This window comes from Mustela nivalis (genome assembly GCF_964662115.1).
Source record: "Mustela nivalis genome assembly, chromosome: 3".
Taxonomy (NCBI): Eukaryota; Metazoa; Chordata; class Mammalia; order Carnivora; family Mustelidae; genus Mustela; species Mustela nivalis.
In genome coordinates this window covers 48,064,501-48,082,411 of record NC_139022.1, presented here as the reverse complement: position 1 = coordinate 48,082,411, position 17,911 = coordinate 48,064,501, and positions in this window count along the sequence as shown.

The window sequence follows — 17,911 nt, the reverse complement described above, 5'->3', positions numbered from 1 at the left end:
TGGTTAGTTGCCTGGCATGGGTTGGAAACAGGAGTCCCCATCCTTTTGGGGAGCCAAGGCTTACTGTTTTCTAATGCTCTGACCTCATTGAGGAATTCCTGATAGCATCTGGCTCTGCCACTTTCCTGCTTGAAATACTCTTGAGCAGCTGCCCCTCACAGCAGGGTAGCTGCAAGTGACTGGCTGGGGATCCCTGTTGTAAATGACAGCTGCAGGGTGATTTTGGTCATGGCTGCCAAGAGGCAGAAGTTGAGTGAAACATTATAGAATTTTCATTATTCACAGTGACAGTGTATTCATGGCCTAACAAAGAGTACCAGTTGCATACAGAAAAAAATTGGATCCATTTTTTTGAAAACCTCACTGATGTCCTTTCATTCCCAGAAAGTGGAACAATCAAAACAAAACTGAAGGTACACTGATACTTCAACCCTAGCCAATTCTGCCTAGTTTGTATATCCTTGGCCTGAGACACTTAGCAATACTACTACTAACATACCATTTATGGAGCACTTTCCTGGTACCAGCTACCACATCTGAATTTCTCCTCCCAACACACGTAGGAAGTAACTGCCTTTTTACAGGTGAAAAATCTGAGATGTTGAGAGGTATGTAACTTGCCCAAGGTCATATAGCTAATAGTTTATGATACAGAGACTCAAACTGAGACCAACTCAAAAAGGGACTTACTGAAAAGTCCATGCCATTGACATATGGCTGTGTGAGTTTCTAAAGTCTAAGAATAGTAACTGTTGTTTAAAGTAGTGACTTTTCCCAACAATAGTACAAGGTGGTATTTCTAAGCCAAGGTGAACAACAGGAAATGAATTTAGCAACTGAATTCCATTTTTTGACTGCTAAATTTCAGTATAAGTTTACAATGTCAATTTCTATTCTGGTTTTCCCCTTCAGTAAATAAAGATACTAGATGATTGTTGTGGACATGAAAATGACTACCCACTTTATCCCAGTTTAATCACTTCTTTCAGATTAAGATGGATCGATTATTGTTTGCTTCTGTTCTTCAAGCACCATCTTGTCCTCTGATTACACTGACTGAAACGAGGATCAGTCAATCCCTAGTTTCCTGCTGAGGGGACAGGGTTGCGGAGTGGATATGCATGTGAATTGGGCCTAAAGTTTGTGGAATACAGTCATTATGGAAGGCAAAGCTTGGAAACATCATGATTCCTGTGGAAATGGAAAACCCTTTGAGGAAATTGCATTCAGGCTTCCATCCACGTTGAAGGTGTTGTGTTAGTACTAAGAGGTGCATATCTTAGAAATGTTTTTCTCTTTGAGCACATTCTTAGGATTTCTGTTATGGCTGCCGAAAGATTTTCTTTGCCTTTCTTTTAGAGATTAAAAAGGGATCTTATTCTTAAAGAGCTAGTTCCAGTGTGAGAAGTATAGTGATGCCCTGTTCTCTTTCACGTGGCTCTAAGAGAAGGAGAAATTGGAGGTCATCCTATTCATGTTCCAGCCACTATAGATGGGTTGATGGAGATATCAGGAGGTCTTCAGAAGACTTTTTGACTAAGAAATCAGAAATACCTTATCTGAGATAGTGAGGGAAGGGGTTCAGTCCAGATGTCACTGTATATTTCTTATCCCACAGTTCTCACAATTCATCCCGATCTCTTCTTTGCCAGGTTTTGACACAGAAGTTTCTTTTTTGATAAGGCTGAAGGCTTGGGGATGTTGCTCACCATTCTCACTGCAGCCAATGCTAAGGTTTTGGTCAGTATTTGAGATAAACTTTTATTAGAATGTTTCCATTAAGATGCTCCAAGGCCATTATGTCAAGGAATAGACACATTTATCTTGTCCTGATTTAATTGCAGAAAGGAAAGTTGGTTTTATATGCTATAAAGCTGTTTTCAGGGAAGATAGAGCTTCATATCTATAGTTCCCGTGTTTCATTTTGTTGAAACCTTCAGTTTCTCTTAACACTGCTGAAATTATAATGCAGTTTCACTTTATGAGGCCCCTGAAATGGTGGCTACAGCCACTGCCTGGTTTAGCAAATTGACAATGACATGTACAATATGGAGTGCTGGAGCCAACTCAGCCAGATCTGTGGCAGCAGTTCACAGGATTTGCATGCTCTGCCTTAGGAGACTGCTTCTTAATGGTTCATGCTGCTTCCAAGAGGATATCTTCCCCACCCTTGACCACGTGGCTTTTCTCCTTAACAATAACTCCTCAGAGTCCACCTGCACCTCCTTACCATGTCACCCTTAAGTCCAAGAAGCTCTGATGAACCAGTCACCTCTAATTGCTCCTTTTAGGCTTTCCTCCCTCTCTTCGCTCAGTTTAGCTTAGGGTTGGCCATTTGGTAAAGGATAGACGGAGGTGAAGAGAAGTCAGTGTCCTTGCCTCCTCTTCCAATCATCCAGCTTTGTATACCTTGAGCCCCATTTTGCCCCCTGGCTGAACCGCCTGAAATGAGATCTACCCATCAATCTCCAGGCCACTGGTTTGCTGAAACAGAAGCTCTACTACTGCTGATGCTGCCACAACTACTTCTCCTCCTCCTCCTCCTTCTTTTCAAAAGGAATTTTTTCACTGAAACAAAGCAAAGAACAAGTAAGTACAAAAGCATAGAACCTGACAAGTCTAAGACTTCTCTGTCCTGGCCTTTGCCACTTTAGAATCAGTGTTTCCTATTGGACTGGCCACAGAGGTCTCTTTCTTTCAGATAATGAGAAGAAAGGATTGCCATACATCAGAATAACAGGTTCCCTTCATAACCCAAGTTTCTCTTAGTGCAATCCTAAGATATGCCCAAGAGTAGCCCTTTCCAAGTCTATCATTAATCATAAAATGATAAAATTATACATTCTACAAATATCTCAGATGTTACTTCAATCTAGGATTTAAAAAATGTGTCTTTCTTTTCCATCCCCTGAAACAGCCTTCACATCTTATTTAAGTGGGGTACTCTGGTACTTTGAATTTAGCTCCATTACATCCTTTGCATCAGCTGAATCCCAACTCTTGTAAGATTTCCTTTGGTGTCAGCCTTGGCTCTGACTCTCCGGTACCAATACATTGATTGTAAGAACCTCCAAAGATGTCTATGTCAGTTTTTACTTCATTCCTATAAATAAGCAGGGGACTCCATCATATACATGGTATGTTCATATATTATTTGATGTCCTACAGGGGTTATCTACTCCTTAAAGACAAAGGCTGTGTGTTTAACAGTCTAGAGCTATGAAATACATATCTGGCCACTTAAAAAATATTATTTAATAATAATTATGTGGAATTCAGGAATTGGGAGGTAATTTGTAATTTTAGAAAGCAAATTATTTCCTTTTAGGCACAATAGGCTGATTGTAGGAAGTTAAGACATTTAGAGATATTACCACCTTGAAAAGGAAACATCAAAAGGGTTGCCAATGAGAATCAGTGGAGAATTTATAACTTATAAAATTCCATTGTATCTTTACCTTTTTATGGAAAATATTACTTGTTATTTTAAATTATAGTTGAAGGTATGGACATAAGATCTCTGAGGACAGAATTCCCTTTCCAATCATCTTGATAAATTCTTCATATTCACATAAGCACCATGTCTTGCAAATATTAAGTACTCAGTGAACTTCTCCTGAATTAATAATAGAGATGGGATGGGCTGTGGAGCCATAATGGAAGGGATGCCAGGGGAAATGCCCTTAAATGATATGCTATCTGTGTTGTTGGTTTGGGTTCCCTTTCTAGAGGTCAAAGTCCCTTTACTACACTTTTGCTCTCTTCACCCCATCCTTGATCTGTATCTGAAGGGTCAAAACCTATAGAAAAATTTCATGAACATTATTTTCAACTTTTCCCCCATTAACTGCATATGGTGTAGAACTAATTCTTACTTCATACTTTTGTTCCTTTTTCTTTATCCCTCTCTTTTTGTCCCTTTCCCCCATCTCTCTTTCCACCCACATCTCTTTCTGAAAGCATTCCTCCCACACTGATTCACTTTCTTCTTATAGAGAGGAGCATCAAAGAGATGTTGTCAAAGAGGCAAGATAAAACAGGTAAATACATATATGTGGTGGGATGGAATACACAACACAGTTATAGAGACTGTCTTTATTCTCTGTATACTTTAATGTCTGTTTCATAGGATATTTACTTAGGGGATTTTTAAAGACCAGTTCATTTTCATAACAGGCTTTCTAGTTGAGTGACTAAATGCAGTATAAAATGACAAAGCGGTTATGGAGTGTTCAATTTATTCTTGGGTAATTGCAACAATTATAACTTAATTCCTTTTTTCTTTCACAAACATTTGTTAAGTACAGACTGTATGCCTGGCAAGAGGTAGGACAATGAGTATACAAAGCTGTTAAGACATGATCCTTGCCTTTAATGAGCTTTCCCAAGTGGGAGTGTGAAATAACAAAATCCCACCTCAAAAGCCCAGGACAATATTAACACTTCAGTCAGATTTTCTAGGAAACGTTCTTGTTTTGTGGGAAAATACTGCATGAATCTTCCTTTCCAGTGCTTCAAGGTTAATGAGAGCGAGAGGGAAATCAGCTCTCCCCCTCAATGTCATTTCAAACTTATGAGTGTTAATACAGTTTTACCTTAGTTAGTTCACTTGTCCTCAAGCTTCACAGAGCATCAGAATCACCTGGGCAGCTGCTAAATAGACCCACTCCCAGATATGTTTATTGAATTGTCTGGGACATAGGGAGGTATTCAATCTCTGCAGAAGATTTTAATATACAGATTGGGTTGGGAAATGCTGATGGAAATTGTTGGTTATTGATAAGCTGGATCACCCCTCCTCCACAAAAATTAAATTAATCATCAATAGCAAGAACAATAATTAAAGGCATTTAAATAAAAGAGGGGGGTATGGGGGTAGAATTCAAGCTTTAGTTCTGTAAAAGGAGAAAACAAATTAATGCTTTAGGAAACAGCATTTTTCCTGGAACAAATTCTGAGAGAAACTCTTATGCTTGCTGACAAATTAAAGACAGCTTTTAAAAAACTATGTTATTGAAGCTTCACTGAGGTAAAATTAACGTGCAAAGTCCTGTATGTTCTAATATATACAACTTGATGTATTTAGATGTGAGTATATACCCATGAAACTATCACTGCAATGAAGGCAGTTCTTAAAGGGATTATAGGGCCATGTTTTAGTGAGTAGTCCTGAGGTCTTCAAATGAAATACAAACAAAACCTAGAATATGATGCTAGAGGAGTAATCAGATAGCGTTGCCCCTATACCTTATCATACCTCACACTTGGAGGACATTACCTTCAAACAGCTCTTCATGGTAGCTGGTATTAAGCACACCAAATTTCTACTTCCTTGGGGGTGCTGAATGAAATGATCTTGTCACTGCTGACTCATTGGCTTTGAAAATCATGTAGTTGAGTAGTGGGTAAGGATATTTTATGATGAAAATAAGGCATAGTCTCCTTTGTTGAGAAGGGCAGGAGTATCTGAAATCCAAGTCAGGATATTTCTTAGGAAACATTTCTGAATTCCCTAAATCACTTGAATCAGTGTTTAAGACCCCATTTACTATACTGGGGTGTTCCCTAAAATAAGTCTGGGCCCCAGAAGTATTCAGGTTCACACTAAACAATGTAAAAGAAAACTATGTGTCCTATATATCATGTGTCTTTGTATAAAGAGCTCCTTGAATGGATAGAAAATTCAAAACACAATAGAAATGGAATAAAAATTTATGTAAAGACAATTCCCCAAAAAAGACATATAAGTAGCTCTTTAGAAAAGAGGGAAAATGCTTAACTTCAGTTATAATGAGAAAAAATGCAAATTAAAATTAATCTGATACATCTTTTTTAAAAATCTATATTGGTAAATATCCAAGAATTACACAGACTGTGGGGAAACATGGACTTGTGTACATTACTAATGAGCATATAAGTTGACATAGCTCTGTGGATGACAGTTTGCCAATATCAAACAAAATTACAATGCACATAACATTTGATCCAGCAATTCACCTTCTAGAAACTTAACCTGCAGGAATGTATGAGGTTACTGGCACAGAGTTATTTGTGAGATCAAAATTTGGATAAACCTAAATGTCTTTATAGTAGTACTAGTTATGGTACATCCATAAAACAGAACAGTAGGAAACCATTTTTTAAAAACATGGGGAGTTGTTTAATTTACCCATTAGGAATAATCTTCATCTACTATTGAGGAAATAAAGGCATATAAAAGTATTATAAACATGTATGTACACATGTGTTGTTGTTTTTGGTTCTTTTTGAATTATATACCACATGACTGTATGTAAAATTCAAAAATAAAGTTACAGGCTGTTGTTGTTAGTTATCAAAAACAGTCACAGGGACAAGCAAGTAATAATCCTGCATGAAATCCCATTCTAAGGCAAAATGACCCCTTGATGTACCTACCTCTATGGGTACAAGTTCAAAACCAGGTCATTTTCCATATTTACCTACTCAGTGGAAATATTCATTATTGACCTCTCTTACATTGGAGAGTGTGAACAAAAACAATGATTGGAACTTGACTGCTCTAGGTAATGGGAAATTCACTCCCCACTGTTAGCCACAACTGAACACATTATCTTCCTGAAAAATTCTCCCACATACTCCAACTTTGAACTCCTTTCCCATACCTCCTGATTCTTTTGCTCTTAGTCAACCCCTCTCTATTCCTCCAGAGAGTATTCATTAACCCCTTCTCCAAATATCTGGGTTGGGTTTCCCTACCATGTGCTCCCAAGTACCCTAGTAACCATCAGAATGATCTTTATCCTTCTCTTTGCAGTCACTCAGTCACATGTTAACTTGTCTTTCTCCTCAAGATTCTAAGCTCCCTGCAGGGGCAGTGACTGTGTATTAACTCACTCCCTGTTGTTTCATTAACATCTGCCACAGAACCTGCCCAGTAATTTGCACTCATAAATATATTTGTTGAATGAATGAATAAAGGGCAGTTTTGTTATCAAAGATCATGCCTAAATCATGAGAAGGAAATGATGCTCTTAGCATAAGGTCTTATTCAATTTTGGAGAGCAGGGAGAATAGGTGGGGAGACACTGCATTTCTCAAAAATAAAATAAACACTACAAAGTCATTAGAATATAAATTTAGCAAAAGGTTACTTTAAATACCTTTTTTTATGTTTTTTAAAAAAAGTATTACCACTTGTCTTGATTCAGTCACTCTATTTCTGGGGTGAAGAATGTTGATACTAACTTCTGTTCACATTCTTATCCCCTTCCTCAGATAACCTAGCAGGAGTTCTGCCTCTGAGCTGAGAGTTGGAGTATCATCTTCACCGTTTTTGCATCCATTCAATTCAAACAAATGGACCATTAATTTGAAGCATGATATTTTTGGAAGTTAAATAAATCTGTGGGAGAGCACTTAAAATTAACGTTCAGAATTATTGTCAGAGGACCTATTTTCCTCCAACCAAAGTTTATGTATCAACAGACCAACTGCAAGTCATGACAGGGCATAGAGCCAGTTTCTCATCCTTTCAAAGTTTAGTGCTGACAATAATACTTGAATTTTATATGTATATCCACATGCACCCTGCCCAGTTTGGCTGCTGTTCCCTAAAAAGTGAGTGAGTACAGGACTGACCAATGACTCCAGGAATGGTGAGAAAAGAAGAGAGACCTGGGTAGTTAGAAGCTAAAGAATCCAGAGCAAAAATTAACATTTATAACCCCCTTCTGACATCTGTTTGCATAATTAAACAGAATATATTAGAGAGGGAAAGGACTTTTTGTGGATGAACCCCATGCTGTGCTGAGAACATTTTGCCTTTCTAAGAATAAGAGTTTGTTCAAAAGTCTGATGTTTATGTGTCAGTTTCAGCATAGGATTTATTTAACTCTCATTGTCTTTGAAATTTTTGTTCTCTTTAAAAGGGAACTTTTCAAACTAACTTAACTGTTGTTGTTGTTGTTGTTGTTGTTGTTGTTTTTAATATATTTTATTTATTTACTTATTGAGAAAGAGAGAGAGCACCAGCTGGGGGGTGGGGGTTGCAGAGGGTGATGGAGAAGCAGACTCCAATGTAGGGCTGACTCCCAAGACCTTGAAATCATGACCTGAGTTGAAGGCTGTTGCTTAATTGACTGAACCTTAACTGTTCTTTCTTAATTGAATCTTTTCTTTGCAATGGAAATGCAGTGGAAAATATTTGGGATGTCATTATTAACATCAAATAATCAAAACTACCTTTCTTTCCCCTCTCCTCTACCTTTACTGTCAACCAACTTTTAGTATTGACTTCAGCTACTGCCAGAGTATAAATGTGAAACAAATGAAGAAAATGCCAGACTCCTCTGCTCTAACTCATCCCTCGTGAGAGGTTGGTTCATGCCCTCTAGATCTTGGCAGGCAGAATTGTGCCTTCTTCTATCCCCACTACTCCCTGCAGGAATCTGTATGTTCCCTAGGAGTTGAATAAGTGTTTTAAAACAAGCAGTGTGATGGTTACAGCTTGGAGTAGAGCCCATTGTGAGTTGAAAAGAATTCCCAGCTGTGTTTTCACTAGTCCAGAACCCAGCTGCAGCAGTGCGCAGGGGACCCTGTTTCTTAAGCCCTGTATGTATATGTACATATTCACATCAATGTATATGAGTGCATGACTTTGAAGCAGTTGGGAAGCCCTGAACCTTAGAGATGAATTCATTTTCTTTGTGAGATAGACCTGAGTATCTACAGGGACAGGGTAAATATATCGTACTTCTCTGTTGATTAAATTGTAAAGATTCTCAGCATGATTTCAAACATTAGGAGCATCAAAAGAAATGAAAAGCATGGATATTCATGTCAAAGTAGGTAAGGGCATGGAAAATAAAATAATTCAAGGTAGGTCAAGGAGTATCAGCGTACACTGAAAAAAAGAATAATGAGGTTTAAAGTAGATTCAAGATTAGTGTTATAAAAGGATTCCTTCTCCCTGGCCTCATTTATAGAGTAAGTCTGCATTTTCTCCTTACTGGGGGAACTGATTCTCATAAATATATGCTAAATTTCCCTTTAAGATTACACATAAGCCAGGGAGAGGTAGTTATATTGAAATTAAAAGGAGAATTTGAAAGAGAGAAAACAATGCTCTTCTAAACAAAAAAAGAAAATTACAACTGGGTATCTATCACTTTTCATGGGATCAAGAGCCAATGAAGCTTAAGAGCCTAATCAAAAGACAGAGTTACAGAAATGTGCCTCCAACTTTCCTTAACAGTGCTTATCTGATAACCAATAAAGTCCTTCATTTGCCACTTCAGTTATGAAATATAATCAGTCAAAATAAAATATCAAATCCAATATCCCCCATCGTCAAACCTGAGGCCATTTCTGTCTTGACCTGTATTCCTCATCATTGACTATACGCTGTGTTGGGTTTCTGAGTGCCTAATTGAATGACCTCAGATCTCTGTATCAAGTTTTGAATGCCAGTTTTCCCTAAACGCTGATCTTAGTTTTTGCTCTTTGTTTGCTGGCTCACCCTAGTGTCATCATTATCTGTCAGTTTAGGAGCTTTTAAAATCTTGTCCTCCCTGAGATCACTCACAACCTCCTTTAAAAACCCCAGTAAATGAAAGGAGTTGTAACACTAAAAGAGCAAGCAACAAACTCCTCAACAAATTGCAAGAAAAAAGCGTAGCAAGGGCTAAAGTGACCAAATGTCTAAATGTCCTCAAAAAACCTGGGCAGGATGGAGGAGGAAGAAAGCAGTTTGGGAAAGGCGTTGCTAGGCCTAGAAAGACAGGGACAGTGTTTCAGACTTAATTGCCAGCAATTTTCTCTGCATTCATTACGCCCATTCACAAGCTTAGTGTTATTTTGATGTCATTATTCTGCGAATGGCCTTGGTTTTATTTTTTAGAATACAAGAAAGGGACAAAAAGAATGTCATCAGGAGCCTGTCAGGCAAGTGTTCTCTTCGAAGAGGAAGAGAGTGGCTGAATCCTTGTCAGCGGAACTATTCATTTCACAGTTTCCCTACAGCTAAAACACCAGTATCCAAGGTATGACTTGCAGTCCTCTTGTTCTCAGCATCAACAGTGGGGTCAAATTTGGGGTCTGATTCCTGAGTCTGTGTTGGACCACAACTCCTTGGCAGTGGCATTTTTATGATGAAAGGAAAATACACAGCTGACTATGATTTAGAGCTTTGCTCAAGGTCAAAGGGGGCACCTCCACATGACAAGCTTCCTGTTCAAAGTCCAGGGCACCACAGAATGAAAGCTACTTGTTAAGACATATCAGGCAGCCAAGAGCATCCATTAAGGCTCTTTGTATAGATTTTAGGATATTAAAGTGAAATAGAAGATATGGCTCCTTCCTCTTAGAAGCGTGAAATCTAATGGAGGGGGAAAATACACAGGCAGGAAAATGGGACAGTTATAATTGAAAATAGGAACAGTTACAGAAGAGTAGCAGAACTATGAAAAGATGGTCACTGTGTTAATTGGACATGGACAGAGATATATACTCATGTGCTGAGATAGCCTGGGAGTAGCTGGAGGAAAAGTCTGTGTGACCTTCATAGCGCAAAAAATAAGATTTTTGGAAAGATTTCAGCTTCAGGTGACTTGATAATCCACCCTCCCTGTGGGGTCTAGATCCTATGTATCCCCTCCACTCTATCTTGTGTTGAGAAAGACTAGACCTGATGTCAATAAATCAAAACAAAACAATAACAACAATAAAAGCAGGGAGAAGAAGCAGACACTTGGGCTGGGGAGTGGAGAAGGGGTTAAAAGAATTCGAAAAAGTGGCTCTATGGAGAATTTGCAACAACCAATAGAATCAATCAGAAGGCTAGGAATGTGTGTCCATGCCTGTAGACTAGGCATGGGAACAAGTTAAACAAACCAGAGATACCTACCACAATTTGATTATGTCCAGGAGATTATATTACTTGAATCTAAGGGAAAGAACTAAGGATAGTTTAAGAAGTTTTTTGTAATGTTGGCCTGGCTGAGGGAATGGATAAGACACTGTGTTAGAGGGTCTTCCATACATAACCTATCCCTGGTCTACAGACAGACTCTGTTCTTCTAGAGTAGAAGGTAGAGGAAGTCAAGGCAAGCTGCAAAGGATCAACCAGGAAAGAAAGCCATCTGATTTTCCAAACTGCTCCCTTCCCTGGATGAGGTGGAAGGGCCAGATTACCAAGATGTGGACACATGTTAAAAATAAGTTGTTTGACAGAAGATTTGGCCTGATAAGAGAGTCCAGGGAGCACAACTTAACCAAGTTACCTTCAGCTACCTTTTCTAATGGATTGCCCAAAGACCTTTTTGTACAGTTTGCACAGCAAGTTGCTTTTGGTGAACATGCATAGTGGGTTATAGTAAAACCATATAATTTTTTATTTGCACTGGAATTATATCCAAAGCACCATGCTACATCCATTGTACAACCCCTCAGGTATACGTTTCAGCAGAGAAGGGGCAAGGCTGACAATTCCTCAGGTCTCCCTCTTCCAAAGGCTTCACTCTGAAGTAACATTCTTTGTCCTAAACTCTAGGTAAGAAAATGGTATAAAGTATCCCAGAAACCCTCTCTAACAGGTTCCTGCTGCCACAAGTCCTGCTTGATAAGCCTTTGCACTGAAGGAGAAAAGAATTTTGATTATGGTAAAAACATACATTAACTAGTTGCTGAAAGTATTATCCAATGTATCTCCAAATAAATGCCGCAAAGCAACTTCAGGGGCAGAGTTCTTCTTCTTCTGTTGCATTTTTATGCAGAATCGTTCTTTTAAACAAAAACATAGATAAAATTAACACCAAATATAATCAGAAGAGGTGAGCTAGAAGAATTACTTGCACATCCTAGAAAAGATGCACCTAGCAATACTTCTTTTTATAAATTATTACTTTTAAAGTTATCTTTAAGTTTTGTTTCATGGTCTTTGTATTTCAAAAACCAACTTTAATAATCTTTTCTTCACTGGGGCTATTGTAGGGTAAAGAACTTATACTAGTAATAAATGAGGGTTTGCAACTTGTGCTTTTTGTAAAAATTAAGTATTACAAGTGACAGCAGGAATAATGAATTGCAAAACTATAGTGACAGAAATCCTGGAAATTATTCATGGAAGGTTTAGAATTACTACAGATGTCACTAGCAGCCTTCAATCCAGCATATGGGACAGAGCCCCTCCAATGACAGCCCTCGATCATCATGTAGAGAATTGTGTGGGCAGAGTAGGTGTCATGAAGTAGCTCAGAATCCATATAATTTTCTTCATAATTAAAATTTCTTGCTAACAGTTTATGAGTGGATTTGTAAGAGGTTGATTCTACAGAGAGCAGAAGGGAAATAACTATTAAAAACAGGACAATCACAATTCACCACAGGAACATTTGCCAACATAACATTTTGACCCAAGCTACTAATATTGAGCTGTGGATTACAACCTTTTGTATGACTGTGGCCATCTATAATTAATTGAAAGGAAATAATTATTTGCTGCCTACCCAGAGCCTGGGGTTAAAAGTGGGAAGGGGGAAAAAGAAAGGAAAAAAAATCCTGCACATTAATTTCATGATCTTTTCTATTTTTAATGTTCAGCTGGTTTAAGGTAGCTCTAAGAAAATGAGATCTGAGCCTAAATATTCAAATATGGTATTAATTCCTTTTCTAAAAATCAAGATTATTGATTTTCTAAACATTTGGATACTAACTAGCATTTGTCCCTAGGATTGAGTTTTATTGTATGATACAGAGACAGTATCAAAGTCAGGAAGAATTAAATTTCACCCCATGTTTTTTTCAAGTATCTAAATAAGGAGCACTTACCCTTCAGGGTCTTATCTATTCTTCCTCCTTCGGAGAGAGGTAAAGTTTATGGTGGAAGAACACAGGCTTTGGCATCAGAGGGTAGATGATTCACATCCACCCGTGGCTAGCTCTAGACCTTGGGAAAATCACTTAATCCCTGTAAGCTTCAGTTTCCACATCCAAAGTGGATAAACCTGGCATACATATATATAAGGTCATAATGAAGGTTAAATGATACGACATACACAAATCTGACTAACAGAGTTTAGATCACCCAGTTCCCACATTTGTATTCAAAAAGCTGTTTATTCCCTTGCCACCAAAGAAGAGTGAGCCAAAAAGGAATATTTGCACTCCAAATAGTAGCAAATATAACCCTAAGTGGCTTGCATAAGAAAGGGACTTCATCAGCTCATATCTTTGAAAGTGTAGGGATAAGGTTGGCTTCAGGCAGGGCTTAGTCCAGAGACTCGAATCATGTCTTTGGGCTCAGTTCTCTGACTCTAGAACTTCACTGTTTTCTGTGCTTGCCTCACTCTCTGGCTGGCTTCCCTTGAGGCAGCAAGATGGTCGCAGCCCAAAGCCTCACATCTTCTTATTGCCATAGCCTGTGGAATAATAACAATGACAACAGTGGAAACAATATGGACTGATCCATGGATGAAGCGTGTTTTTCATCTTTTTTCTCCTTTATTATATATACTGAAGGTATATGACTTGATGTTTTGATAAATGTGTATATCAATACACATTGTTGTGAATACACATTGTTGTGTATGTGGGAATAAATGACATATAATTTGAGACAATACACACTGTTGTGAAATATTCCTATGATCAACTGTAATTAATATCCACTTCAGTGCCTTTCTAAGCAATAGATAGATGGACATGGGTAGAGCTATAGATACATAGAAGGAAGTATATATGTATTAGGGTACATATATGTATATACTTCTACAATTTCATTGTCTATTTTACATGTGAAGAAACTGAGACACAGAGAAATTAAGTAATTCCTCCAAGGTTTTTCAGCTAGATGGCCACGAGACAAAGACTCTGACCCAGTCTAGAGCTAAATGTTGTGCTTATGAATTCTCTGCTGAGCAACGCCTTCCCAGAAGCCCCAACTAAGAACTGCTAACAGCCCATTGTATGGGTTATGTACTTCTTCTTGAATCAATCTCATGGGCTGCTGGGAAAAGAAATGCTGATTGGTTTGAAGAACCCACTCTGGAGCTGAGAGTCTGGTCTGTCCATTGACAGCACCTGGCTGTCAAGACTGCAAGAGTACTTGCCAAAAGGGACTGTTAAAAGAAGAGGGCATGGATACTAGGCATGTTACCTTCAGGGAAATGGATATAAACTATAGGTGGAGGCTTCCAACAAGCTTACAGTTTAGAAGAAAAGATAAACATGTACGCAGAGCCATGCTATAGGGCACTCAGAATACTTCTTATAACTCTATAGCAGATTGCTCACTGTCTGCTGGCATCAGAGTGCCTACACATGGGCTCTGATTGGTAAGGCCCTTTTCTTTGTCTTATCCTGCCTTGAATTGCTCCTTGCCTGTTTTCATCCACCCATCCCTTCAACAGATATCAGAGCACCCACCTTGTGCCATGCATTAGTGGTACTGGGAGTTCTGAAGTAAACAAAATGGGCACAGTTGCCATTTACATGGAGCTGCTCACTGAACAGTGGAAGAGCTACTGTTGCAGTTAATGTGTACCAAGCATTTGCAATAGGGATCTGTGCTTAACAAAGTGAAGAGTGAGACACAAAATCATATCAGAGGAATATAACCCAGGCTGGGGTCAGGGGAAGCTTCTGGGAATAAATGACATATAATTTGAGACTTAAAGGAATATGAGGAGTTGGCTAAACAAAAGTAGATGGAGATACGATCTCAGAACCTCTGTCCTGTGAGTACTTTGGCCATTTCTTATTTGTGAGCCTTATAGCAATGTCCTCCCCTAACACCTCCATCCTCAAAGCCTCCATAAAATTTCTTCTAAAGAAAATTAAAATATGAGGGTAATTGAATTGATTTATATATGCTTTATGTTGGGTAAGATTGCGTATCATTGAATCATACTCCTGAAGTCCTAGTGTTCCACAAAGGTGTCAGGGACTCAGGGGTGGAGGTGAGGGGTGGAAATGGAGGCAGAGGGGCTTGCAGAGGGCGAAGAAGCTGAGCAGGATGGCTCTTGGGTTTCCTTTCTCTGATTCAACCAGACTGGTTCTGCTTTTATGCTTTATATAATGGAAAATAAGTGTATATATTATCATGGAGTTTAAAAATAAAATACAAATAGCTCTGAGATAGCATATGGATTTATTAGAGTTCCTCAAATTTATTGTTTCAAAACATTTCTCTATATTCCAGTCATCAGGTCCTTGACTGGGAGAAAAACCATCATCATGACACAGTCTCCATGAGAAAATTCAGATTCATCTTATGTACTTAAAATCGCATGCCTTTTCCAGGAATGCAGCCTCCTATAGCACCACCTGGATGTCGCAAGTAAGAGAGTTTCCAGCATGTGCAATAAGATTTCAGTGAGGAGAAACTGGACTTGGCTGGGGGGTTATCAGTGATGCTTTCACAGAAGGGGTGGCCTCTCACTGGGTTTTTGTTGGATTTCAATAGTCATAAGAAAGAGCAGGGCTTTCCACATGAAATGGAAAGATGCAAGCAGGAATACAAAGGCATGTTTGGAGAACAGTTTGAAAGATGATTTGGCTGGAACCTGAGTATCATGTGGAGTTGTTATATGAGATAAGGCTAAAAAGCTAGCTCAGCTCAACATGGGAAGGGCCAGGAATGACAATTCACCTTCCCTTCCGAGGGCTTTTGTACTTGCTGTTTTCTCTGCTCAGAATGCTTTCCCCCCAGATCTCCAGATGCCGAGGTCCTGCTCATTATGTAGGTTTTTGATCAAAGTCATTCCTTCCCAAAAGTCTACCTTGACCAACTTGTGAAAGCAATTCCCTTCCCATCCAGCAACTCTCTATCATTACTACATTTCATTTCCTTCTTAGCATCAATTTATTTCTTTGCTTGTTTACTACCTACCTTCTCAAAAGCCATGAAAACAAGTATCTTTTCCATATTGTTCACTGCCAGCTCCCAACATGGTATATATTAGGTGCTCAGTAAATATTTGTTCAATGAATGATTACATGAGTTATTCTTAGACAATGAATAATGAAGAGCTGTATGAATTTTTTATTTATTCATTTTTATTAACATATAATGTATTATTTATTTCAGGGGTATAGGTCTGTGAATCATCAGTCTTACACAATTCACAGCACTCACCATAGCATATACCCTTCCCAATGTCCATCACCCAGCCAGCACATCCCTCCTACCCTCCAGCAACCCTCAGTTTGTTCTCTGAGATTAAGAGTCTCTTATGGTTTGTCTCCCTACTCGGTCCCATCTTGTTTCATTTTTCCCTCCCTTTCCCCACAAGCCCCTACTCTGCCTCTCAAATTCTTCCTATCAGTGAGATCATATATAACTGCCTTTCTCTTATTGACTTACTTTTCTTAGCATAATACCCTCCAGTTCCATCCATGTTGTTGCAAATGGCAAGATTTCAGGTTTTTGATGGCTGCATAGTATTCCATTATATATACTATATCATATCTTCTTTATCCATTCATCTATTGAAGGACATCTGGGTTCTTTCCATAGTTTGGCTATTGTGGACATTGCTTCTATAAACATTTGGGTGCACATGCTCCTTCCAATCACTACATTTGTATCTTTAGGGTAAATACCTAGTAGTGCAATTGCTGGCTCATAGGGTAGCTCTATTTTCAGCTTTTTGAGGAACCTCCATACTGTTTTCCAGAGTGGCTGTACCAGCTTGCATTCCCACAGTGTAGGAGGATTTTGATTAAGAAAATGAAACAGGGGCTCCTGGGTGGCTCAGTGGGTTAAAGCCTGTGCCTTCGGCTCAGGTCATGATCTCAGGGTCCTGAGATCAAGCCCCACATCGGGCTCTCTGCTCTGCGGGAAGCCTGCTTCCTCCTCTCTCTCTGCCCGCCTCTCTGCCTACTTGTGATCTCTGTCAAATAAATAAAAAATAAAAATAAGAAATCTTAAAAAAAGAAAATGAAACAATTCCAGAGGCGTTTGAAAAACATTAGCTTGGCAGCAGATTTTAGGATGGAATGAGGCAGTATGAGATTAAGGGCAGGAGGATCAATTAGGAGGCCATCTTAACAGTCCAGAAAAGGGTTAAGCTCCCAAACTCTGGCAGTGGCAAATGGGCATGAATATGTGGGCTGGATGAGAGAATTGTGGAGATCAAAAGCATGCCATTTGAGGACTGATTAGATATGGAGGGTGAGGGACTGCTGTGAATTAAGGGAATGGTGATACCATACCTGGAACGAGAGAATTTGGGGAAAGAAACTAGCTTGGACAGAGTTCATTTTGAAGCATCCTGAACTTTAAGTGATGCATCATTTGGAAATGAAGTAGAAAGTCAGTCAAGCTTTGTGCAGTGGCAGTATCGTAGCCAATGAGGTTTATCCGAGGCGCGATTATTGCTAATAGAAGTAGAAAGTCAGGTAGGCAATGTGCGCCCTTGCCTGGAAAGATACACTAGAGCAGGAAATAAAGGTCTGGGAGTTAGCAGTTCAGAAGTTGTAGTTCACCCCTTGAGAGTGAGTAAGGTCTCTAATAGAAGGTATAGTAAGAAATGAACATAGCACTGAGAGTAGTGTGGAGAGAAGCTGTAAAATTCAAGGATGAGAGAAAAGAAGGGGAGCAGTAGGGATAGAATGAGCAAATTGGGAAGAGAACATTTCGAAGTAGTCACGGGGTACCAGAAGATGGAAGATGAGGATGATGCAGGTTGAGGACAGGCATCTCCCCCTTCTGTCTCTACAATAGAAAGAGCAGCTTTCAGTGCACTCTACAGTTTATTATCACCAATCCACCACATTGCCTTGCTTACTAACATCCTACACCTACCCACATGTAAATTCTGCATCACTTCTCAGCAAATACTCCTGTTCAAAGACCTTCCATAATTTTAAAACTCAGTTGCTCTTTACTGCTTTCCTGTATGTACATTTTTTTCTTAATACCCAGTACCTT